We start from the raw sequence: 27,323 nt of genomic DNA, 5'->3' as shown, positions 1-27,323 counted from the left end.
TGCAACTAATGGGAAACACGTACAATCCAAATTGGTCTAACCATCCTAATCTTAGTTGGAGGAATGAACCAGAAATTAATGCACCCAATGCACCTCAAGACCCTCCATAAAACTTCTTTGGGGTACCTAACAATGCACCATATGTGCCCCCACCAAAGCGATCATCTGTGGAGGATGCATTGACTACATTCATGAACTCTTAAGCTCAAATGAATCAGTATCTAATCTAATCAAATCAGGAATTAAAAACAATTGTGGCTAGGATTGAGACTCAACTAAATTCTAGGAAAAAAGGAACCCTTCCTTCTCAACCTGTACCAAAACCCCAGAAATACACATTTCATTGGAGACTCAAATCCAAGCGAGCTACATCATAAACAAGCCAAGGCCATCATTACCTTGAGAAGAAGAAAAGAGGTTGATAACAAGATAATGCAATCGGTAGAAATACTGGAGGATGAGCCACCATCTTAAGGAATGATGAACCAACTATGGTTCAAGAGCCGCAACAATAAAAGGATAAAGAGACTAAGTCACATGAGCCTCCAGTTTCGTTCCCATCTAGACATCGGAATCTGACTATCCTCATGAAATATCAAGAGGTGTTGGATGTGCTCCAAAAGATTACTGTCAATATTCCTTTACTTGATGAAATTAGATAAATTTCATCATATACTAAATATCTCAAGGACACGTGCACTCTAAAGAGGAAATTAAGTGTGCACAAAAAGGCCTTCCTTATTGAGAAAGTGAGCGCTATCATTCAAAGGGTCGTGCCCAAATACAAAGACCCAAGAAGTCCCATAATTCCTTATATTATTAGGAATTTCCAAATTGAGCATGCTTTGCTAGATTTGGGTGCAAGTGTTAACTTAGTACCTTATTCGGTTTACAAACAAATGGGGTTAGGCGAGCTTAAACCAACCACGATTACACTCCAACTCGCTAACCGCTCCATTAAGGTACCAAGGAGAATTTTAGAGGACGTGCTTGTCCAAGTGGAGAAATTTTACTTCCCCATGGATTTTATTGTACTAGACACTAAACCTTATGTAAACGCTGGCGCTCAAGTTCCCATCATTTTAGGCCGCCCATTCCTAGCAACTTCAAATGCAATCATAAATTGCAGGAATGGGATGATAAACTTGTCTTTTGGTAACATAACTCTGGAGCTAAATATTTTCAATCTATGTAAGCAGACCATTGACAATAATGAGATCCATGAGCTGAATTTCATGGACTGCTTGATAGAATAAGAGGACTTGGAACATAGTCTGACTAAGGAATTGATTCAAGTCTTTGGGAACTTAAAAAATTCTTATTTAGAAAAAGTGCTTGCTGAAATTTACGATGATAATGAGAGCACTACCACCCAGGACATTGGTATATACCAATGGAGACTGCGCACTCGAATCCTATCTATCGAGGACTCGCGACCTCTGTCATCACCAACTAATATTCCAAAGCTTGATTTAAAACCACTACCAAATGAGCTTAAGTATGTATACTTAGGTGAAAATAAAACTTATCCTATGGTGATGTCTTCTTTTCTAGACAAGGATCAAGAGATTAAATTGTTAAATGTTCTAAGGGACCACAAAGGAGCCTTGGGCTAGACCATTTCTAACATCAAGGGTATAAGCCCTTCCGTATGCACCCATTGGATCCACCTCGATAAGGATGCCAAACCAATTAGACAACCTTAAAGGCGTCTCAATCCAAACATGATGGAAGTTGTAAAAAACAAGGTGATCAAATTGTTAGATGTGGGAATCATCTACCCAATATCCGATAGTGTTTGGGTGAGTCCAACTAAAGTAGTCTCAAAGAAATACGGAATAACTATCGTGCAGAATTCTAATAATGAACTCATACCAACATGTGTCACCATAGGTTGGAGTATTTGCATTGACTATTGAAAATTGAACCAAGTCACAAAGAATGACCATTTCCCTCTATCATTCATTGATCAATTTTTAGAGAGGGTAGCAGGTCACTCCTATAGTTTTCTTGATGGATATTCTGGATATAACCAAATAGAGATAGCACTGGAAGACCAAGAGAAAACTACATTCACTTGTTCATTTGGCACGTTTTCTTTTTAACGGATGCCATTTGGATTCTGCAATGCACTAGCAACTTTCCAACAATGCATATTAAGTATTTTTTTCAAATATGGTTGGAAAGTTTCTTGAGATTTTCATGGATGACTTTTCTGTATTTGAGAGTAGTTTTGAGGAATGCCTCAACAATTTATCTCTTATCTTGTCTAGATGTGAAGAGAAACACCTTGTCTTAAATTGGAAGAAATGTCATTTCATGGTTTAAAAAGGAATTATTTTAGGCTATGTTATCTCTAAAAATAGAATCGAGGTAGATCGCTCAAAACTGGACATTATAGTTAATCTACCTATCCCCTAAACTGTTAGAGATATTAGATCACTTCTAGGGCACGCTAGTTTTTATAGAAGATTCATCAAGGAGTTTAGTACCATTATTAGACTCTTGACTAATCTTCTCTAAAAGGATATCCCATTTAAGTGGACAGATGAGTGTGCAAGTGCCTTTAATAAAATTAAATCATCCCTTACCACTACACCTATCATGCATCCACCAGATTGGACGCTTCCTTTTGAACTAATGTGCGATGCAAGTGATTATGTCATATGGGTTGTTTTGGGCCAAATGAAGGATAAACGACCATACGTTATTCACTATGCAAGTAAAACTCTAAATTCAGCCCAAGTGAACTACTCAACAACTGAAAAAGAGTTACTTGCTTTGGATAAGTTTAGGTCCTACTTGCTGGGATCTAAAGTGATCAATTTCACGAACCACTCGGGTCTGAAATATTTTCTATCTAAGAAGGATGCAAAGCCGAGACTTTTGAGATGGATCCTCCTACTCCAAGAATTTCACTTAGAGATAAAAGATAAGAAATGAGTAGAAAACGTAGTGGCCGATCACCTTTCCAGATTGGTGGTAGATAATTCCACTGAGGAGATGCACATCCAGGACACTTTCCTTAATGAACAATTATTTACGATCTCCAAATTGCCTTGGTATGAGAATATAGTGAACTATCTTGTGACAGGAAAAATGTCATATTATTGGAAGTCACAAGATATGAAGTGTTTTAAAACCGAGGTTAGGAACTTCTTCTGGGATGACCCGTATTTATATAAATATGGGACTAATCAGATTTTGAAACGTTGTGTCCCAGAGGATGAAGTTCAGAGTGTTATTTCCTTTTACCACATGGAAACATGTGGTGGCCATTTTTCTGCTAAGAAAGTCATTACAAAAATCCTACAGTGTAGTTTTTACTGGCTCACCATGTTTAAAGAGACCCATGCTTTTTGTGTTGCTTTTAATAGATGTCAAAGATTACGAAGAGTGTCCCAGCGCAATATGATGCTTTTATCCCCTATTTTACCATTGAAGATTTTGTATTGCTGAGGTATTGATTTTATAGGCCCATTTCCATCTTCTTTTAGATTTCTTTATATATTGGTTAGTGTGGACTATGTTTCAAAGTGGATTGAGGCAGTTCCAAGTAGGACCAATGACAACAAAGTGTATATATATATTTTTAGATTTGGAACTCCAAAAGCCATCATTAGTGATGGTGGGTCTCACTTTTGTAATATGACATTTGAGGCTTTGATGAAGAAATATGGCATCAAGCATAAATTGAGCACCCATACCACCCACAAACGAGTGGGTAAGCTAAGATTTCTAATTGGAAAATCAAACACATTTTGGAGAAAACTATAAGGCCAGATAGGAAGGATTGGTCCCTCAGACTATCCGACTTTTTATGGGCTTATAGGACTGCCTATAAGACCCTGATTGGAATGTCCCCATACAGATTGGTGTATGGGAAGGCTTTCCATTTGCCTGTGGAATTGGAACATAGAGCATACTGGGCAATAAAGAAGTTAAACTTTGACATGGACCAAGCAAGTGAACAATGAAAATTAGAGTTGAATGAATTAGAGGAGCTGAGGGGAGACTCCTGTAAAAATTCTAAAATATATAAAGAGAGGATCAAAGCTTTTCATGACAAAAACATCCTGAGGAAGAATTTTAAACCTCAGTAAAAGGTCCTATTGTACAATTCCCGTCTCCAATTCTTTCCAGGAAAGTTGAGATCAAGATGGACAGACCTCTTCATTGTGAAGAATGTTTATACTCATGGGATTGTTGAAATTAAGAATCCACGTATTAGCAATGTGTACAAGGTTAATTATCAGAAATTGAAGCCTTATGTGGAAAACTTTCACTTGGGAGAGGAGTTCATCCCTCTTCATGGGCCAGAATATGCGAATTGATGCTCCTAGTCTGACAGACCATTTGTGTAGGATTTGTATCATATTCAAATATTTTTTTAGTGTCACCTAGCAAGTTAGTTCTTCATGGCAGATACTATCCACTTTTTCTTTTATTTTATTGTTCTCTGCATTACATGTATCGTTACATTAGGGATAATGTAGATTTTAGGTTGGGGGTGTGGATAGTCATCCATGTGAATTGAGTTTTTTTTTTTTAAGGTTTATGGAAAATATTTTCAAAATTTTCAAATTTTTTATACAAGAATGTGAACATGATATTATGCGAATTCCAAAGGTAAATTTAATATTTATTCTAAATCGATAGTAGTTAGAATTCTGATAACTAAGAATTATATACTTGAGTTCAATTATCTAATCAGTAGTTTAAAGTGAGTTGTAATTTGATGTACTGAATTCACAATACACCCTAGTTAACTAAGTAAGGAATATGATACGTGAACTAGAATAACAAATTTTGATTCAAACAAGGTTGCATGAACTAGTACCATTGACATATGCTTAAAAGAGAGAATATTGAAGAAAAAAAAAGTGATAGAAAAAGAAAATTTTATCATAAAGCATGAATGCAATGACCATAACAATCGTGTCGGTAATTCAGAGTAAGGATACCTAAGTATCCATTACTATTACCATTACAAGTACGATACCTTAGGTTATGAAGTAAACTCGGTCAGAATCTTCATCTAAGGGTGGTCTATAATAATGAGGATATGATGATAAAAGAAGAAATGACATGAAGAAAATGAGATTATTAGAGATTTCATATTCTTGGGATCATTGAAAGGAGTTAGGATAGGATACATGCATATTTCTCAAAGTTAGACTAGTGTCACCGAGGACCTAAGTATATTGGATCATAACTATTCTAAATTTTAATTATGTCTCTGAACTCAAGAATGTAATGGATTAGGAAATTGAGATTCTAACTAACTTCAGACTTAGGATAAGAATTGTTTTATTTTAGAATTCATATGATAAATGGAGGCATAATTGTATAAATTTCTGAGTGTTGAATTATTTTTCATGTTTTTAATATTTATGGGTAACATTTCTGAAAACCCTCATGAGACTATAACTCGTCCACTAGGGGAAACCTAGGGGTTTAAAGGCTTATTACATATACTAAATGCAATCGAGATTACCTGCGAAAGTGATGTATTTAGAATTTTTTTCATTTTAATTTTATTTCTAGAATTAGTTTTTATTTTTATTTTTGTTTTTCTTCACTTTTTTGCCCGGGACTAGCAAAATGCTAGTTGGGGGGTGTGTTGAGACTCAAATATCGCATAATTTCCCCCATTTATATCTTGTTTTTATGAACATGAATCAGCTTAATGTTCTATATTTCTTATGTTTGTGTTGTAAGGTGAATTTAAGAGCTTGGATTGAAAAGGGTGCTAAAAGTATGGATTTGATGCTCAAGAATCACCAAGCCAAGGGATGGATCTTAGGAGACCAAGATTGAAGAATTCACATGTTAAAAATCCATGAAAACTAAGTGAGGAATGAAGAGAATCAAATATTTAAAGTGAAGAATTCTAAAATTGTCCTGAAAAGCGTATTCTGAAACTCTGAAGTCTATTTTAGGAAACTGCGCAAAGTGAAGTCTATTTTAGCAAACTGCGTAGATTTGAGGCGGTTTCTATAGTTTTCTAACTTGATGTAAAAGTTAGAGTTTCCCACTTGTAAACAGGGCTTCCCAGGGCATTCCTAAGCATCATTCAAGACATTCCAAAGCAAGATCTAGAGTTTTTAAAGAGTTTTATCTATGATTTTTAGAAAGTTTCATAATTTTAATTTATTTTTCTTTACAAGCTTTTCATTTTTTTCTTGTTGCTTTTTATTTTTGAAATTTAAATATGTTTTTCTAAGTTCCCTCTAGCCCAAGTTAGAAGGAAAGCACATTGGTTTAATGTTTTCATAGTTATGATGATTGATTATTTTAATGATAAGAAGAATAGTGTATGCATGTTATCTATTGTTTAGGTTTAGTTTTTTATCCTAATGTGAGATCCATATGTTTTTATCATATGAGATCCACATTGATGGATAGGCTTACCCTTGATCAATTAGATTTCCTAGATAGGAGAAGTTCTCAACTTGCTATATTTATTTGATATTCATTATCTTATAGATATGAATTCTTAAAATCACTAGCGCTTGAGAATTTATATCAATGGTGCAAATCCATGATTTTCTTATCTTTTATATCATTTATTTAAAATGTTTAAATTGCTTTATTTTTTTATTATACCAACCATAGTGCTCGGATCATAGTTGTATTATCCAAGTTATCATGATTTTGGAATATTAACCTATGTGTGGAACTTTGAAGCTTAGGTGTTGTTTTAATTTAGTTAAATTATATCCATTCAAAACTCCCAAAATTAAATCATCAGTTTGTTTTGCATTTGATTTTCTCCTTCTCGCAATTCATCTCCCTGTGGGATCAACCATGTATTCATGGGATATTACTTACAAACCTTTGCACTTGGAAGCAAACAATCAATAGTCAGAGCCATCAAAAGGTGGTGGCCTAATAATAGACAAGCTATCAAAATTTAATATCATAAAAGCTCTAAATCTTTTAACTCAAGGAATTTAATCCAAAAAAAAAAATGAGCAACTTAGCTCTGATACCACTTGAAAAGGCGAGCTTAAAAAGTCCTTGGGTGGGGGGGGAGGGTGAATAGGACTATGCTAAATAAAAATTAAAGTGCTGAAATAATAAATAAATAAATAATCTCAATCGCACTAATATTAAAAAACTGATTCAAACTAGTTCGTAGGACAACCTTCACCCAAACTAAGTTTAGGTAAGACAACCTTATTTCACTAACATTTGTAAGAATCAAGATATCAAACCAAACAAGAGAAAATAAAGATATCTATTACAAACATTCATCACTTTTACATAAATAAAATTACAAATATTCTTCACAAATGTAAAAAGTAAAAATTCACCATGACACCAAGAATTATAGTGGTTCGGTGTGTACAACAACTGTTCTCAAACAACCACACCTACTCCACTCATAATAATCACTATCCATGTGGTATTGGCTTTCACTATAAATAAGGTTTTCTCAGGGTCACCTTAAAATCTAATGCAGTTATGATTTTAAAGGGCTATCACAAATAAAAACCCCTTATTGAGATTTTTCGACTATTTCAGGAAAACCAACAAATGAGATTTTCTGGCTATCTCAATAAAACCAAAATATTGAAAGCAGAATATACTTATCTTCTCCTCTGAAGATGTAACAGTCGATGTAGCCGTAGAACCGCTTCTCTTGTACTAGATTTGTTCAATGTTCAATCATATAGACAAGGGTTCAAGGTTCTAGATTGATTTTAAATAAATTCAAACCAAAGGCTACTTGTTTGAATTTCTTAAGATCTCAGAAAAGAGTATTTACTCTTTTTATAAAATACAATTCAAAGCATAAGAGATTAAGGAATTAAAACAAATAAGCTATTAAAAATTTCTAAGTACCATACAATAGCTTGAGTATAATAAGGGCTTCTATCTCTTTTGATGATGGATTTGATGTACTGAATGCCGTTAAACAAATACCTTCATATGCCAAATTTCTTGAAGACTTATATATAACCAAAAGATGACAAAATATTCAAAAGATAATCTTCTTAACAGAAAAAGTGAGTGCCATCTTAAAGCAAGATGTGCCACAAAAGTACAAACATCATAGTAGCCCAACCATTACTTGTGTAATTGAGAACTATCGGATTGAGAATGCACTGCTTGACTTAGGAGCGAGTGTATATCTAATTCCTTACTCGGTCTACGAACAACTGGGTCTAGGTGAATTAAAACCCACTTGGACCACATTACAACTTGCCGATCGTCCAGTCCATGTACTGAAAGGAATAATTGAGGATTTGTTGTCCAGGTTGACAAATTCTACTACCAAGTAGATTTTATCGTCTTGGATATTCAACCCATCGTGGACATGAGCACTCAAATTTCAGTCATTCTTGGTTGCCCATTCGTTACCACATCAAATGCAATAATTAATTGTAGGAATGAAGTGATAAATTTGTGTTTTGAAAATTTGACATTGGAGCTCAATATTATTATTAATATGAGTAAACAGGCAAAGGATGATGATGATGCCCATGATATTAACATGATTAATTCTTTCATGGAAGATAAAACTCTTCTGACCTTATCCTCTGACCCTCTACATGTATGTTTCGCACACTCCGCCAATTTGAATGATGATATAATTAGGTAGATGGATTTCATGCTTAATACTGCACCAGTACTTAAAGTTAACCGATGGAGGCCACAATTTGAGGAATTGCCCCAAACTAATGTAGTGTCTCTACCGTCTAGCTTCAAAGCACCGAAGCTTAACCTAAAACTTTTACCCTATGATTTGAAATATGTCTATTTAAGATAAGATGAGAATACCCGGTGGTGATTTATTCTCACCTTAAGCAAGAACAAGAGAGCATGCTTATCTCTACTCTCATTGAGCATAAAGGACCCCTTGGATGGTCGATTGCGGACCTCAAGGGAATTAACTCTTTGATTTGTACTCACCGCATTTATCTAGATGATAATGCGAAGACCTTTCGGCAACTACAACATAGATTAAATCTAAATATGAAGGAAGTGGTTAAGGCTGAGGTACTTAAACTATTGGATGTGAGTATCATATACCCTATATCCGATAGTCAATGGGTGAGTCCAACTCAGGTGGTTCCTAAGAAATCTGAAATCACCATCGTAGCCAAGGCCAACAATGAACTCATGCCAACTAGAGTTACTAATGGTTGGAGAATGTGCATTGACCACAAGAAACTGAATACTATTACGAGGAAGGACCACTTTCCTTTGCCCTTCATTGATCAAATTTGAAAAGGCTAGCTGGTCACTCATACTATTACTTCCTTAATAGGTAATCAGGCTACAGCAAATAGAAATAGCTCTTAAAGATCAAGAAAAGACCACATTCACATGCCCCTTTGGCACCTTTGCTTACTGAAGAATGTCATTCGGACTGTGTAATTCCCCCACCACTTTTCAGCGATGCATAATGAGTATTTTTTCTGACATGGTAGGGCAATATCTAGAGGTCTTCATGGACAACTTCTCTGTCTTTTGTCCATCCTTCAGTGATTTTTTGGAGAATCTTAAATGTGTGCTGAAGTGATATGAGAAAAAGAATTTTAGTACTAAATTGGGAGAAGTGTCATTTCATGGTTCATAAGGGAATTGTTCTTAGACATATCACTCGTCCAACGAAATTGAGGTAGATAAAGCTAAATTTGATCTTATCTCTACCCTACCTCCACTTAAGAGCATACGAGACGTTCAATCCTTATTAGGACACACAAGGTTTCACAGAAGATTCATAAAGGACTTTAGTCACCTCTCTCGCCCTTTATCTAATCTACTTCAAAAGGATATACCATATGAGTGGACTGAGTAATGCTAAGAAGCTTTCTTTAAGCTCAAGGGCATGTTAACTACCGCACCTATCATGCAACCACCCGATTGGAGCATTCCTTATGAACTTATGCGTGATGTGTCTGACTATGTTATTGGGGCGGTGTTAAGCCATAGAAAAGAAAAGAAGCCCTACATTATTCATTATGCAAGTATAACTCTAAATCCTGCCCAACTAAATTACTCTACTATGGAAAATGAACACTTGTTTATAGTATTCGCTTTGGACAATTTTAGATCCTATTTGAATGTATCTAAGATCATCATCCACACCGATCATGCGGTGCTTAAGTACCTTCTTTCTAAGAATGATGATAAGCCCCGTCTAATAAGATGGATCCTCCTACTTCAGGAATTTAATTTGGAAATAAAAGATAAAAAGAGAGTAGAAAATGCAATGGCTGACCATCATTTGAGACTTGACCTCCCTGTTTCCCTTGAGATGGCACCTATAAACGAGATGTTCCTTAAGGAACAATTGTTTAAAGTTTCTCACTCACCTTGGTTTGCTGATATTGCTAATTATCTTGCCACAAGTTTCACGCCAACACATTGGATTGCATAAAATAAGAAGAAATTCTTTGCCGAGGTACAAAAATTCTTCTAAGATGATCCATATTTATTTAAATATTGCCCAAACCAGATTCTAAGGAGATGTGTGCCAGACAATAAACACCAAAGTGCCATCTCCTTCTGTCGCTCTCATGCCTGTGGTGGTCACTTTTCTAGTAAAAAGACCACGTCCAAAATTCTGTTATGCGGCTTTTACTGGCCCACTATATTCAAGGACACTCATGAGTTTTGCAAAGCTTGTAAGCATTGTTAAAAATTGGGAGCATTATCCCATCAAAGTATAATACATTTGAACCCCATTCTCATCATTGAAACATTTGATGTTGGGTTATCGATTTCATGAGACCATTCCCCTAATCATTTGGGAATTTATATATTTTGATAGTAGTAGACTATGTCACTAAATGGCTCGAAGCGATCCTGTGCTAAAATAATGACCATTAAACAGTCATTAAAGTCTTAAAAGAAAACATCCTTTTCCGGTTCAAAATGCCTCAGGCCATCATTAGTGATGGAGGCTCACATTTGTGTAATACGCCATTTGCGAACTTAATGAAGAAATATGACATCTCTCACAAGGTGAGCACCTCATACCACCCACAAACAAGTGGGCAAGTTGAGATTTTTAATAGGGAGATTAAATACATTTTAAAGAAAACGGTTAACCCTGATCGTAAGGATTGGTCAATCCGCTTGACCGATACTTTATGGGCTTATCGTACCGCATTTAAGGCCCCTATTGGAATGTCTCCTTTTAGACTTGTTTATTGGAAAGCTTGCCACTTTCCTGTGGAATTGGAACATAGAGCCTATTGGGCTATTAAAAATCTAAACTTTGATTTGGACAGCGTGGGCTCGCTGCGTAAACTTTAGTTAAATGAACTTGAAGAGATCTGAATGACACATACGAGAACTCGAGAATTTATAAGAATAGGATGAAGGTGTTCCATGACAAGAACATCCTTTAGAAATCATTCTTGAGTGGACAAAAAGTTCTTTTGTACAATTCCTAGTTACATCTTTTTCTGTGTAAACTCCGATCTCGTTAAACCAACCCTTTCAATGTTATTAATGTCTTATCCTCATGGGGCTGTTGAGATAACAAATCCAAACAATGGCAATGTTTTTAAAGTAAATGGACATCGTTTAAAGCTATTTGTTGAGAAATTTGGTTCAGAGGACATGTTGTCACGCCCCGAACTTAGAAATTAGGCTCACAAAACTTTCGATCACGGAATCCAATGTCGACAGCCTCCATAGTACCCCATTCTCGGCTCCCAGCGCCCATACACCAGGTTCCAATCCCGAGATCCTACATGGAGGATTTTCCAACATACATTATCTCGTAAGAAGCATAACCACAAGTATACCCAAATCACAAAGGCAACATCATCATCACATATCCACTAATATAAACAGTTGAATACAGTGCTCAAAGGGAAATACGTATATAAAAAATTGAAGCTCCAAGAGACAATTGCACGCTCCAAACTCAACGCTGCTGCGACCTAGCGCCACCTGCACACATCTATCATGCATAAGCTTATAGAAAGCTTAGAGGGTGGTGTAAGTGTGTGCGATGCATGTGCCAGGCATATAGATATCAAAGTAAGTGGAAATACTGGCAATCCATAAATCGTATGATATCAGAATAATGCGGAAACATGCTAGTAAGTCCATAAATATTATCAACCTTATCCAGGCCATGCGATGCAAAAACATAATATGCCAAATATCATATACTGAGAAGCAGTGCAATATACAAATCCTGATGAGTCCACAAATACCATCAAGATCATCTAGGCCATATAAATGCAGAAACATAACAACCCCAAATGTTGTATACTGTGGATGCAATATGCGGTACGAATGTAATGACCAAGTTGGAGTGTGAAGTCGAGATGATAGTACATAGTATCGCAGGCTATGGGGTTCATCACAAGGGACTTCTATCCAAACCAGTCTTATACCTAAATTTAGATAGCCAGACTGAATGTGGTAAACTCTTGATCTCAGGTTGGTCGCGCACCCCAACCGAAATCCTAGTCATTGCGAAGATATAAATAATAATTAGTTGTGCACCACCAGCACGAGTGGATAGTGAATGAATGAATGAATATGCAACTCCTATTCAATAAGTCCACATTTCAGTACCGTACATCTCTGGGATCATCATCGGGGTCTATTACACTTTATGCCAGCTTACCGCCCTTATTCGAGTGCACAACTAGGTAAGTAGAAGAGATCTCACTATCCACCTATTAATATCGGGCCCAGCTCATTGATACGGACCCATTCCTCAAGCTAGTCAAACTCAACCTAGATATTGCCCCCTCACTAAGGCGGGTAAGGTCACACCCCCTCCCAACCGACCACGACACAGTGGGAGACGCGGCCTACTGGTATACGACCCTATGCGCTCATATATATCCACTCAGTCTCAACATTGGGGTGTCTTCTGGCCACAAAAGTTTAGGAATTTTTACCCATGGACATCTATGACGCCCATATGCTAGAACCAAACATTTTTGGTGTCCCATCTGACCATCCATGATATACCTGTAGAGGTTACGGCCCTGATATCGCTAGGGCATACAGTAGTCATATCACAAAATGCGTAGTGCATGACTTATATAATCTAGTTATATATCAATCCTTCGCATACCGTGTGCTCATGTGGGATGACTCCGCCTATCAGGGAGTCCCATAAATAACATGCACTATGACATATGCAATGGCCAACCACATCTCATAACAATCATGCAGATGATGTGCATGGGCATGTATCATGATGCTATGCTGTCACATACTCATAATCAGTATCGATAATCGACACCAATAATTAACATTGATAATCGGCCTCGATAATCATCATCAGCCTCGATAATTGGCATCAATAATTATCATTGATTATCGGTCTCGATAATCGGCCTTAACAATCAGCCTCAATAATCGGCCTTGACATTCGGCCTCGTTAATTGGCCTCGACATTTGACCTCGATAATCAGCTTAACAAAGGGCCTAAGGGAAGGTCACAATGTGGACATTTAACTAACATCGCTCCCAAGGAGTGACCCTCATAGGACCAAACATATAATGGGCCCATGACCTCACATAAAGGCCTCATATATAACATAATGGGCTGCATACAATCTCAATGGGCCTCATACAATCATAATGGGTCTTATACAATCACAATGGGCCTTACACAAGGGTCTCATACACCATAATGTGCTGCATCAAATGGGCCGCATCACACAGGCCTATATACATCACAATGGGCCGCATCACGGTGGGTCATATACAAATCTCAATGGGCTAAATACATCACAATGGGCCTCATGCCTGGGCCCCAAATACATCACAATGGGCCTCATATATATCAAGTGGGCTGCATCACACGGGTCGCACCAATGGGCCTCATATATATATATTAAAATGGGCCTGCCAGCGTCATGGACTATGTTCATACAAAACATACATCAAAGGTGGGACCCACCAAACTTACTAACTTCAATACAGCAGCTATATAGCTGAGAGTGATACCAGCCAATCAGCTCCCAGGTGGGTCCACACATGTGGGACCCACCAGCTTTGGATGAACGGTGTTGATAAAACACATACTGGACGGTGTGATATAGAATACATGCATCAAGGTGGCCCCACCCAGTAGGACGTCCATGCAGATGGACGGTTGGAATATAACACATATATCACGAGGGGCCCCATAGATAGATGATGTGGATATAACAAATACATTATTGTGGTCGCTACAGAATTTGCTGACGTAATACAGGTGGGACCCACAGAACTTGTTGATGTTAATACAGCAGCTAGATAGCTGGTGTGAGGTACACTAGCCAATCCTCTATCTCATCAGGTGGGTTCCACGTGGGGCCCACCACATATGATATATATATATATATATGCATATATACATATATACATATATATATAATTACATTATTAATATTATATTTTATTATATTATATATTATTTTATTTATTTTGTATAAGTTTTTTTTTGAAAAGGGCGTCTAGTGTCAAGACCTGGACGCTGGACAGACGGCTGGATTAGAATAAATTCATCAAGGTGGGTCCCACTTACCATGGACGAAGCAGATATACAACATATCATCAAGGTGGGTCCCATCCCACACGTGCAGCACGTGTGGGGTGGGCCCCATGTAAGCTGAAATGGATGGACGATATGCATAAGCACATACATTACAATGGGATCCATTCCATCGTCCAGGGCAGATGGACGTAGTGGATATAGAATAAATGCACTAAGGTGGGTCCCACTCGCTACACGTGTCACACATGTGGGGTGGGCCCATGTCCAGCCAGGTGGACAACTGGTGTTACACAGACATCATAGTGTGTCCCACCATCGGACGAACGGTCAAGATATAACCCATACCTCATGACTGGGGTCCACACGTCCCAAAAGATGGACTGCTGAGATCATGCGTGACCCATAGAACTGGATGACTTTAATGCAGCGACTAAATAAGAGGTGGTCCCCCACCATTGGACGGCTTAGATAAAATGTATAAATCAGAGGTGGGTCCATACGCCTGTGCAGCGTGGATCAAGTGGGCCACACGCCAACACTCAAAGAAAGAGATAGACGTGAGAAGGGGAGGGACCCCGCCACTATGGATCCTCCCTATACAATGCATACATCAAGATGGGTCCCACCATATGTGGGCCCTCAAATATACAAAATCAACAATTTAATATACTATGAACACCCACCGTTTGATCTTGGACTCCTCTTTCCACTGATACCTTCTAGTGCTCCAAGGGATGAATTTCAATGGTTGAGATGATCCTTGGAGGGTGGGATTGGGTGGTAGGATGGTGGGCCACTCTTTGCTCTTTCTCATGGAGAGCTTGGACATCCTCTCTCATGGTTGGGTTGCTTGGGAGTGAAGAGAGAGATGAGAGAGAGAGAGATGTGATGTAAGGGATGGGTGATGGATGGAGAGAGAGAGAGAGAGAGAGAGTTGACTTTAGGGTACTTGTGTAAGAGAGAGGTAAGGGTAGGGTATGGGTTACTTGTACTTGACTTGAGGTATAATGTGTACTTAATTGATGGGATTGATTTGAAAGGTTCTCTTCGGTTTTGCAAATGCATGACATTTTTCTTGAAACGAATGCGGACCCACATCTCCTGGCTTGGGTATTGTATCGGCATGCGAGACACTGCGTCAGAACTGTGGCAACAGCACGGTCGCAAGGATACAAGTCCCGGGTTGAGCCAACTTTGGAATACGGGATGTAACTCAGGATTACGCGTAAATACCGATTATAGGTCGTGGGTTACCAGAATTCGACAGGGAGGACCGCGGAATCCTACGGAACGGTATGGTCTAGGATACGAACCTTATAGCTCTCCCCTCCTAATAAAAATTTTATCCTCGAAATTTAAACTACAACACAACAAATACATAACTCATAAGGGAGGGAAATCCTTTCACTATAGATATAATCAGAACATAACATACCAACATAATCAAACACCTAAGAGATGAGAATAATGCTCATAAATCTCAGGCCTCATCAGAACTATGATAACCCTATTAATCCTCGGATCTCGGTCAGAAATGATTAATACTGGAATACTATGCAGCCTCACAATCTCAACGGTAGGGAGCTATGTCAGAAAGTCTCTAAGTTATTCAAACTTGGGGATCTAATCATTTTAAGTTCTCAACAATCATATAGAGTAAGGGAGTTATCAGTAGGTATGTGATGTTACCCTCAGGTATTCCCAAGTTATGCTCTGATATCAACTTCTGTCAGACTCCAAACTCGAAAACTGGGCTTACAAAATTCCCAATCACCGAATCCAGTGCCGACAGCCTCCTTTGTACCCCATTCTCAGCTCCTAGTGCCCATACACCAGGTTCCAATCCTGGGATCCTACATGGAGGATTTTTTAGTGTACATTATCTCGTAAGAAGCATAACCATAAGTATACACAAATCACAAAGGCGACATCATCATCACATATCCACCAATATAAACAATTGAATACAGTACTGAAAGGGAAATACATATATCAAAAATCGAAACTCCAGGAGACAGCTGCACGCTCCAAGCTTAACACTACTATGACTTAACACTACCTACACATATCTATCGTGCATAGGTTTATAGAAAGCTTAGAGTGTGGTGTAAGTGTGTGCGATGCACGTGTTAAGCATATAGATATCAGAGTAAGTGAAAATACTGGCAATCCATAAATCGTACAATATCAGAATAATGCGAAAACATACTGATAAGTTGTCACGCATCAAACCCGAAAATCGGATTCACAGGAATCCCAATCACAAACCCGGTGCCGACAACCTCCGTAGTACCCCATTCTCGGCCCCCAGTATACATACGCCAGGTTTCGATCCTGGGATCCTACAAGGAGGATTTTTCAACATACATTTGTCTCATAAGAAGCATAACCACAAGTACACACAAATCATAAAGGCAACATCATCATCACATATCCACTAATATAATCGTTTGGATACAATGCAGAAAGGAAAATACATATTTTTCGAAATCAAAGCTCCAGAGGATAGCTGCACACTCCAAGCTCAACGCTGCTGCAACCTAATGCCACCCGCATGCATCTATCATGCATAAGCTTACAAAAGCTTAGAGGGTGGTGGAAGTGTGTGCACAAGGTAAGTGCCAAGTATACCATAAAGCCCATAAATCATACATCATCGGAATAAGTGAAAATACTGACAAGACATGAATCATATAATATCCAAGTAAGCGAAAATATACTGGTAAGTCCATGAGTGCTATCAGCTGTACCAAGGCCATGCGATGCAAAACATAATAAGAAAATAACAATGCTGAGGATGCAATATGTAAATCCTGATGAGTCACGAATACCATCAACCTCGTGCAAAAACATAGTAACCTGAAATGTTAAGTACTGCAAAAGCAATGTAATATGTGGTGCGAATGAAATGACCATGCTGGATGTGAAGTCGAGATGATAATACGAAGTATCACAGGCTATGGGGTCCATCACAAGAGACTTCTATCCAAACCAGTCCCATACCTAAATTTGGATAGTCAGACACAATGTGGTAAACTCCTGATCTCAGGTTAGTCGTGCGCCCAACCGAAATTCTAGCCATGCAATGGTACACATAATAAATAGTTACGCACCACCAGCCCGAGTGGATAGTGAATGAATGAATGAATGGTTATGCAATTCCTACTCAATAAGTCCACATATCAGTACAGTTGCTCTTTGAAAAAATCACCGGGGTCTATTACACTCCACTCCGACTGCCTCCTCCCTAACTGCATAGCCCAGCAAGCGGAATAGACCTCACTATCCGCCTGACCAGTAGTCTGCCAATACCTACCCGGATCATCGATAGCGGACCCATTTACGAGCTGATCATACTCAGCCTAGCTTATAGCCCCCTCACTCGGGCGGATAAGGCCACACCTCCTCCCAACCGACCATGACACAGTGGGAGATGTGGCCTACTGGTATTCGGCACTTGGATGCTCATGTTCCACTCAGTCTAGACGTTGGGGCTACTCCTGGCCTCGGAGGTTCTGGGATTTTCACCCAAGGACATCCTAAGTGCCCATAGTGCTTGAACCAAATATTTTCGGTGTCCCATTTGGCCATCCACAATGTGTCTGTGGAGGCCACGACCCTGATGTCGCTAGGGTGTATAATGATCAAGTCACATATATGCGAGATGCATGAGTCACACTATCCAGTCATGCAGCAATCCTGCACGTATAGCGCGATGATGTGGGCACTCTGTCTCATAAGGAGTCCCGTAAATAGTCTGCCCAATGGTGTATGCAATGATCAGTCACTACTCATATCAAGCATACATATGGTGCATATGGCATGAGTCATGGAATTATACTAAGCATGTTGTAAAGTAATGAACTATCCTTACAATGCAAATGGGCCTAGACAGCCAACACATAACAAGTATGGGCCTATCAATGGGCACTAGGGAGAGTTATAATGCGGACATTTAACTAACATTAATCTTACAATGTGGATGTCAAACCAACATTGCTCCCAAGGCATGGCCCGCCATAAATGTCATTACATCACCCATAGTGGAATCACACAATGCAATAGACCTTGTATACATCCCAATGGGCCTCGACTCATGGGCCTCAAATACATCAAATGGGCCTCATCATATAGTCCTTATATATGCCAAGGTGGGCCTCAACAACGGGCCTCATACACATCACGGTGGGCCTCAATAATGAGCCTTGGATACATCACAATGGGTCTCAACCCATGGGCCCCAAATACATCACAATGGGCCTCAACCCATGGGCCCTAATACATCACAATGGGCCTTAACCCATGAGCCATAATACATCACAATGGGCCTCAACCCATGGGCCCTAATACATCAAATGGGCCACATCATATGAGCCTCATATACATCAAGTGGGCCTCAACAACGGGCCATAAACATATCAAAGGTGGGCCTCACAGATGGACTATAAACATATCAAAGGTGGGCCACACAGTTGGGCCTCAAATGCACCGTCCACATGGACGATGTATAGAATACATACATTAAAGGGGACCCACATCGCAAGATGAAACACATACATCTGAAGTGGATCCTACACATACATATTGGGCCTCTTACTGGGCCTCAAATACATCTCAATGGGTTGGGCCCTGCTCATTCTAAATGGGCCCATCTATGAACAACTTGGATAAAACACGCACATCACGTGGGGGCCACGTGAATGGAAGGTGTGAATACAAAATACATACATTTAGGTGGGCCACACCAATTTGTAGTTCACAACTTCAACCCATTCATAAGTTAACATATTGATAGATGAAGTGACGATAAATATCAGCTTACTAGAAATTTACTGTGGCCCTTAAAAAATTTTGAATGATGGATGTCACAGTCTCCACTATTTACAATGGTGGGGCCACTTGAACTTTAGATCTGACTCGTTCTTTAGCTCTTGTCATAAAATAAGCTTTCAAATTGGTTGGACGGTTTGGATGCAACACATGAACCATGGTGGGTCCCGTAGATGGATGGCGAAGGTGAAACAGGTGGGGCCCACATAGCTTGGTGATGTCACATACACCAGCTATATAGCTGGTGTACGGCACGCTAACCATTCTGCTTCATAAGGTGGGTCCATATGTGTGGCCCACTATAACATTTATTTTCCATCCAATGTGTTGGTAAGGTTATATAGACCTGGCCCACTGTAATGTTTACTTTCCACCCAACCTGTTGGTACTGTCACATAGACTTAGGGCCCACCACAATGTTTATTTACAATCCAACCCGTTAACGGGGTTACACTGACCTGGGTGAAAAGGAAAAAAAACAAATTTCATGCTAACCCAAAATGTCTGGACCACAAATAGGGTCATAATGGTGGACATTTAATTAACACTGCTTCCTTGATGTGGGCCCACTAGATAAATGGCTGGATGGCGTGGATAGGACACGTACATCATGGTGGGTCCCACCATCCAAACAGTGGATGGTGTGGACATAACACATGCACCCCGGTGGTTTCCACCATCCACAGCCGTGGACGGTGTGAGTAAAACACATACATCAATGGTGAGTTCCATGTGGGGCCCACCATAACGTTTATATACCATCCAATCCATTGATAAGGTCACATGGACCCAGATGAAGAGGGAAAATAAATTTCACGCTGATCCAAAACTTCTGGGATACCCAAAAGGGTTCAAAGGCAAACGTTCAGTCACACTGTTGCCTGTGACATGGGCCAATTGAGTTTCCAATATGGCTGATTCTTGGGGTGGCCCACTGCCCTGAGGGGGCCTACAAAATGGACGGTGTGGATATATAAAACACACATCCTGGTGGGGCCCACAACTAGGACAGTAGTCTTGCTAACCGTCCGCCAAAACGTAGCAATGTTCTGCTACTGCTGACGCAGCAGCAGGCGCTGCCTGTGTTGTTTTTTTATTTTTATTTTTTTCTTTTAAAACTCATTTTTTCGAGGTTTTTCCGTCGTGGGGCCCACACCAGGGGAATCCACCCTACCCATTGGATTCTGCGGCTCAAGACAAACCAAATGAGCCCAATATTCGCTATATTTTTTACGCATCAAAACAACAGGGTAGATTTCAATGGTAGACACACTGTTTGCTATGCTATGGCCCGCCTGAGAGTCAGATTAACCTCATTTTTCAGCTCAACGCCTAAAATGGTATGGGGAAAAGGATGGACGGCGCAGATTGGATTTTTACATCGAGGTGGGGCCTACATGGATAGCCCTCTCCAAAGCTTGAGAATCAAGCTAATATTTCTTTTTCCTTTCACGTTCAGCATCCCTGAACACTGGACAGTTTGAGCATAACACATGTAAAAAGGTGGGCCTTGCTCAAGTGGGCCACCAAATAGCTGGGTGGTGTGGAACAACATATATACAAGTGGGCCCCGCCTACAAATCACTTACATTAAATACATGCTTTATGGTGGGGTCCATTTGGGTGGGCCACATGGACATATCACACAACAATAAAAAAACTGAAAGAGAGGGAGAGAGAGAAAGAAAAGGTGGGACATACGTGTGATGGAGGGACCCCGACATTATGGGCCCTCCCTTGCATGATTTAAAACATACAACAAGTGTGTCCCATTTCATATGGGCCCACCAATCAAAATCAACAGTGGAGATCCTTTCTCCACTGAAATAGAAGGTCTAGATGACCCCTTTTTAAGCTAGAAAATAAACATCATGATGGGGTCCATGGAGAATGGCCCCATCATGGAATGATCATGAAGATCAAGGTGGGCCATCGGCCACATCTTAGGGTCCAAAGTGAGATCCATACCATCGATCGGTAGGCCCCACTTGGGCCATCACAAAAATATGAAAACTAGCCTATAGAAGCACCCGCCGTTTGATCTTCTCAGTCCGTTGGAAAGCCGGTCTCCTTGTGCTTCACTTTGATGGAGAGAATGAGAAATGAAGGGCTAGGATGATGAATTTTTGGGATGTAAAGGTGGGCCACCAAAATCACTTTTTTTCTCACTTGGGATGGCTTGGACGTCCATTTTTTTCTCTCTTTGGTTGCTTGGAAATTGTGTAGAGAAAGAGAGAGAGAGAGAGAGAGAGAGAGAGAGAGAGAGAGGATGTAAGGAGAGAGAGTGATGGGTGATGGAGTGATGGATGTGAGGTGAGTGATGGGTTGACTTTGGTGGTTGCTTAACTTGTGGAGAAAGAAAGCATGGGTGCTCTTGTACTTAACATGAGGTGATGGATTGATTGATTGATTGATTGATGGGACATGTTGTAGAGATTCTCTTGGAATTACAACGCGCGGTGTTTTCTTCGAAATAAACGCCGGCCCACATCTTCCGGCCAGGGTATCGCATCGGTGCGTGAGTCGCGACATTGGAACCACGGCGACGGTGCGGTTGCAATGATATAAGTCTCGGATTAAGCCAACTCAAGTCTACAGGATACGGCTTAGGGTTGTGCGCAAACATTGATCATGGGTCGCAGGTTGCCAGAATTCGACGGGAAGATCGCGGGAGTCGATGGAACAGTACGGACTAGGATACGGGTCTTACATAAGTCCATAAATATCATCAGCCTTATCCAGGCTATACGATATAAAAACATAATAAGTAAAATATCATATACTGAGAATGCAGTGCAATATACAAATCCTGATGAGTCCACAAATACCGTTAGGATCATCTAGGCCATATAAATGTAGAAACATAGCAACCCCAAATGACGTATGTCGCAGACATAGTATGTGGTGCGAATGTAATGACCAAGCTAGAGTGTGAAGTTAAGATGATAGTACCTAGTATTGAAGGCTATGGGGTTCATCACAAGGGACTTCTATCCAAACCAGTCTCGTACCTAAATTTGGATAGTCAGACTCAACGTGGTAAACTCCTGATCTCAGGTTGGTCGCGCGCCCCAACCGAAATCTTGGCCATTGCAAAGATGCAAATAATAATTAGTTGTGCACCATCAACACAAGCGGATAGTGAATGAATGAATTAATGAATGAATGAGTATGCAACTCCTACTTACTAAGTCCACATATCATTATTGTACATCTCTGGGATCATCACCTAGGTCTATTACACTCTATGTCAGCTTATTGTCCCTATCCTAGCGCACAACTAGGTAAATAGAAGAGATCTCACTATCGACCTGCCAATATCGGGCCCGGCTCGTCGATAGCAGACCCATTCCTCAAGCTAGTCAAACTCAACCTTGATATTCCCCCCTCACTCAGGCAGGTAGGTCATACCCCCTCCCAACCGACCACGACACAGTGGGAGATGTGGCCTACTGGTATACAGCCCTCATGCGCTCATATATATCCACTTGATCTCGACATTGGGGCGTCTCCTAGCCATGGTAGTTTCAGAATTTTCAGCCAGGGACATCTATAGCGCTCTTATGCTAGAACCAAACATTTTTCGTGTCCCATCTCATCATCCACGATATGCCTGTGGAGGCTACGTCCCTGATATCACTAGGGTGTACAGTAGTCATATTACAAAATATGTGATGCATGAGTCATACAATCCAGTCATACATCAATCCTATGCATACCATATGCCTATGTGGGACGATTCTGCCTATTAGGGAGTCCCATAAACAACCTACCCTATGACATATGCAATGGTCAATCACATCTCATAACAATCATGCAGATGATGAGTATGAGTATGTATCATGATGCTATGTTGTCACATACTCATAATCGGTATCGATAACCGGCACTGATAATCAACATCGATAATTGGCCTCAATAATCGACATCGATAATCAGCATCGGCCTCGATAATCGGCACCGATAATCATCATCGATAATCGGTCTCAGTAATCAGCCTCGACAATTGTCCTCGACATTCAGCTTCGACATTCGGCCTCGACAATCGGCCTCGACATTCGGCCTCGATAATCGACCTAAAAAAGGGCCTAAGGGAAGGTCACAATGTAGACATTTAACCATCATTTTCCATCAATGTGGACATTTAATAAACATCTCTCCCAAGGAGTGACCCTCATAGGACCAAACATAAAGTGGGCTCATAACCTCACACAAAGGCCTCATACACAACATAATGGGCCGCATACAATCTCAATGGGCCTCATACAATCATAATGGGCCTTATACAATCATGATGGGCCTTACATAAAGGTCTCATATACCACAGTGGGCCGCATCACATGGGCCTAATACACATCACATGGGCCAATATACATCACAATGGGCCGCATCATGGTGGGCCACATACATCACAATGGGCCGCATCATGGTGGGCTATATACAATCTCAATAGGCCAAATACATCACAATGGGCCTCACACTTGAGCCCCAAATACATCACAATGGGCCTCATTACATCACATCGGGCATCATCATATGGACCTCATATACATCAAGTGGGCCGCATCACATGGGTCACACCAATGGGCCTCATATATATATCGAAATGGGCCTGCCAGTGTCCTGGACTATGTTCATACAAAACATACATCAAAGGTGGGACCCACCAGCTTTCTAACTTTAATATAACAACTATATAGCTGAGAGCAGTACCAGCCAATCAGCTCCCATGTGGGTCCACATGTGTGGGACCCACCAGCTTTGGATGAACAGTGTTAATAAAACACATACATCATGGTGCCCCAGCAGCACTGTCCAAAGATGGATGGTGTGATATAGAATACATGCATCAAGGTAGCCCCACCCAGCAAGACGTCCATGCAGATGGATGGTTGGAATGTAACACATATATCACGAGGGGCCCCATAGATGGACGATGTGGATTACAACACATCATCTAGGTGGGTGACGTGGAGGGTGTAGATATAACAAATACACTACTGTGGTCCCCATAGAATTTGCTGATGTAATACAGGTGGGACCCATAGAACTTGTTGAAGTCAATACAACAGCTATATAGCTGGTGTGAGGTACACCAGCCAGTCCTCTATCTCATCAGGTGGGTTCCACCACATATGATATATATATATATATATAATATTATATTATTAATATTATATTTTATTAGATTATATATTATTTTATTTATTTTTATTTATTTTTGAAGAGGGGGTCCATCGTCCAGACCTGGACACTAGACGGACGGCTGGATTAGAATACATTCACCTAGGTGGGTCCCACCTACCATGGACAGAGCGAATATACAACGCATCATCAAGGTGGGTCCTATCCCACACATGCAGCACGTGTGGGGTGGGCCCTACGTAAGCTGAAATGGATGGACAGTGTGCGTAAGCACATACATTACAGTGGGATCCATTCCACCATCCAGGGCAGATGGACGTAGTGGATATAGAATAAATGCATTAAGGTGGGTCCCACCCGCCACGCGTGTCACATGTGTGGGGTGGGCCCACGTCCAACCAGGTGGATGGCTGGTGTTACACATACATCATAGTGAGTCCCACCATCGGATGAACGGTCGAGATATAACCCATACCTATGACTGGGGTCCACACATCCCAAAAGATGGACGGCTAAGATCATGCGGGACCCACAGAACTGGATGACATCAATACAACAACTATATAGGAGGTGGTCTCCACCGTTAGATGACTTGGATGAAATGTATAAATCAGAGGTGGGTCCACATGGCTATGCAGGGTAGATCAAGTGGGCCACATGCCAACACGCAAAGAAAGAGAGAGATGTGAGAAGGGGAGGGACCTCACCACTATGGACCCTCCCTATACAATGTATACATCAAGATGGGTCCCACCATATGTGGGCCCTCAAATATACGAAATCAGTAATTTAATATGCTATGAACACCCACCATTAGATCTTGGACTACTCTTTCCACTGATGTGTTCTAGAGCTCCAAGGGATGAATTTCAATGGTTGACGTGATCTTTGGAGGGTGGGATTGGGTGGTAGGATGGTGGGCCACACCTAGCTCTTTCTCATGGAGAGCTTGGACGTCCTCTCTCATGGTGGGGTTGCTTGAGAGTGAAGAGAGAGATGTGATGTAAGGGATGGGTGATGGATGGAGAGAGAGAGAGAGAGTTGACTTTAGGGTAATTATGTAAAAGAGAGGTAAGGGTAGGGTATGGGTTGCTTGTACTTGACTTAAGTTGTGATGTGTACTTGATTGATGGGTTTGATTTGAAAGGTTCTCTTCAGTTTTACAAATGTGCGGCGTTTTCTTTGAAATGAACACGGGCCCACATCTCCTGGCCTCAGTATCGTATCGGCGTGCAAGACACGACGTCGGAACCACGACGATGGCACAGTTGCAAGGATACAAGTCCCGGGTTGAGCCAACTCTAGAATATGGGATACGACTCTGGGTTACGCACGAATGTCGATTACAGGTCACGAGTTGCCGAAATTCGACCGGGTGGAAGCTTATGGAATGGTACGGTATAGGATACAGGCCTTACACATCTCCATGCCTTTAACTGATCATGGATATCAGGATTGATCTCCTAGTCTGATGTAGGTATAGTTAGGTTTATTACTTTTATAAGATTTAGGACTAGGGTAGTTTGCTTTCAGTTTGTTATTTTTATTTTGTATTAACCCATTTTATGCTGATATTCATGGAAAAGCTTCAAATTTCCTTCCTCCAGGTATTATCTTTCCATTACTATTCCCTTTCTTTTCATAGGCTCATATGCAATACATGTTTATAACTTTTACATTGAGGTCAATGTAGATTTTAGGTTGGGGGTGTGGATTAGGTAAACTAATTAGTATTTTGTTTAGTTTTGAGCAGAAATTGTGAAATTTTTGAATTTTTCAAACTAAAACTTTTTAGGAAGCAATAGTTTATGTAATTAAGAATGCCTTGAGTAGGATAATAAGATGAAAATTGAATATTAAATTGTTGGAGTTTGATCACCTGAGTAAATTATCACCTAAGGCTCTTGAATGATTAAGAGAAAATTTGTAAATCATATTAATCTAAATAACAAAACACATTCACGTTGTTTCCTTGGGATATGCTAGGATTTCTGATGGGTAGCATGTGAATCATTTATAGATGTTGAGAATTGAGTCTGGGGAATTTATCCACCTTAAAAGTTGAAAAACCAGTTAAAAAATAGGAGATCGATAAAAGGACCATGATTTGAGGAATGACAACATCTTTGAGGAAAATGAAAAAGATCTCTAAAAAGGATGTAATGTCTAAAGAAAAATGAATAGGAGTAACCGTCGATATAAAATCAAAAACTGGAAAAAGAAGGAGAAGGGGATAAGTTCGGAATCAGTACTTGAATTTTTAAACTACTCTTGATATGATGAACATGGCTAACATTATGAAATGATAATGTTCTTATGGGGAGTAAGTTGATATTTTCCAAGCACATTAGAAAATTTTGATATATAAATTTAAAACCAATAAAGAACCTATTTGATTGATTTCTTATGAGATTCAGCTCTAGGTTTTCAAAATCTTACTTTCTTATCTTAACTCTATTCATTCATACTTGATTGCACAAAAGATTGTTTTCTGAAAAAGGTTTTGAACTTTAAAGATGGAAGATTATTTTATGTATATTTTTGCTCAAGACTAGCAAAATATTGGTTGGGGAGTGTGTTGAGACTCAAATAATGCATATTTTTTTCCATTTATATCTTGATTTTATGAACATGATAAGGCTTAATGGTATATTTTATACATGTTTGTGTTGCAAGATGAGTTTAAGAGATTAGATTGAAAAGAATGCTAAAAGCATGGATTTAATGTTCAAGAATCACCAAGCCAAAGGTTGGATCTTAGAAGAACAAAAATGAAGAATTTACATGCCAAAGATCCAAGAAAACCAAGTAAGGAATGGAGAGATTCAAAGACTTGAAGTGAAGAAAAGGAACCCTAAAAATTTGC

General features: G+C 39.8%; 1 pseudogene; it reads left to right on the top strand.

The window, feature by feature from the left end:
• The window catches only part of LOC131249657 (uncharacterized), a 66,357-nt pseudogene that overhangs the window by 16,972 nt on the left and 22,062 nt on the right, over nucleotides 1–27,323 (top strand).

Source organism: Magnolia sinica, chromosome 6 (genome assembly GCF_029962835.1).
Source record: "Magnolia sinica isolate HGM2019 chromosome 6, MsV1, whole genome shotgun sequence".
Taxonomy (NCBI): Eukaryota; Viridiplantae; Streptophyta; class Magnoliopsida; order Magnoliales; family Magnoliaceae; genus Magnolia; species Magnolia sinica.
The sequence above is the reverse complement of the archived record's forward strand: the minus strand, read 5'-3'. Positions and strand labels throughout refer to the sequence as shown.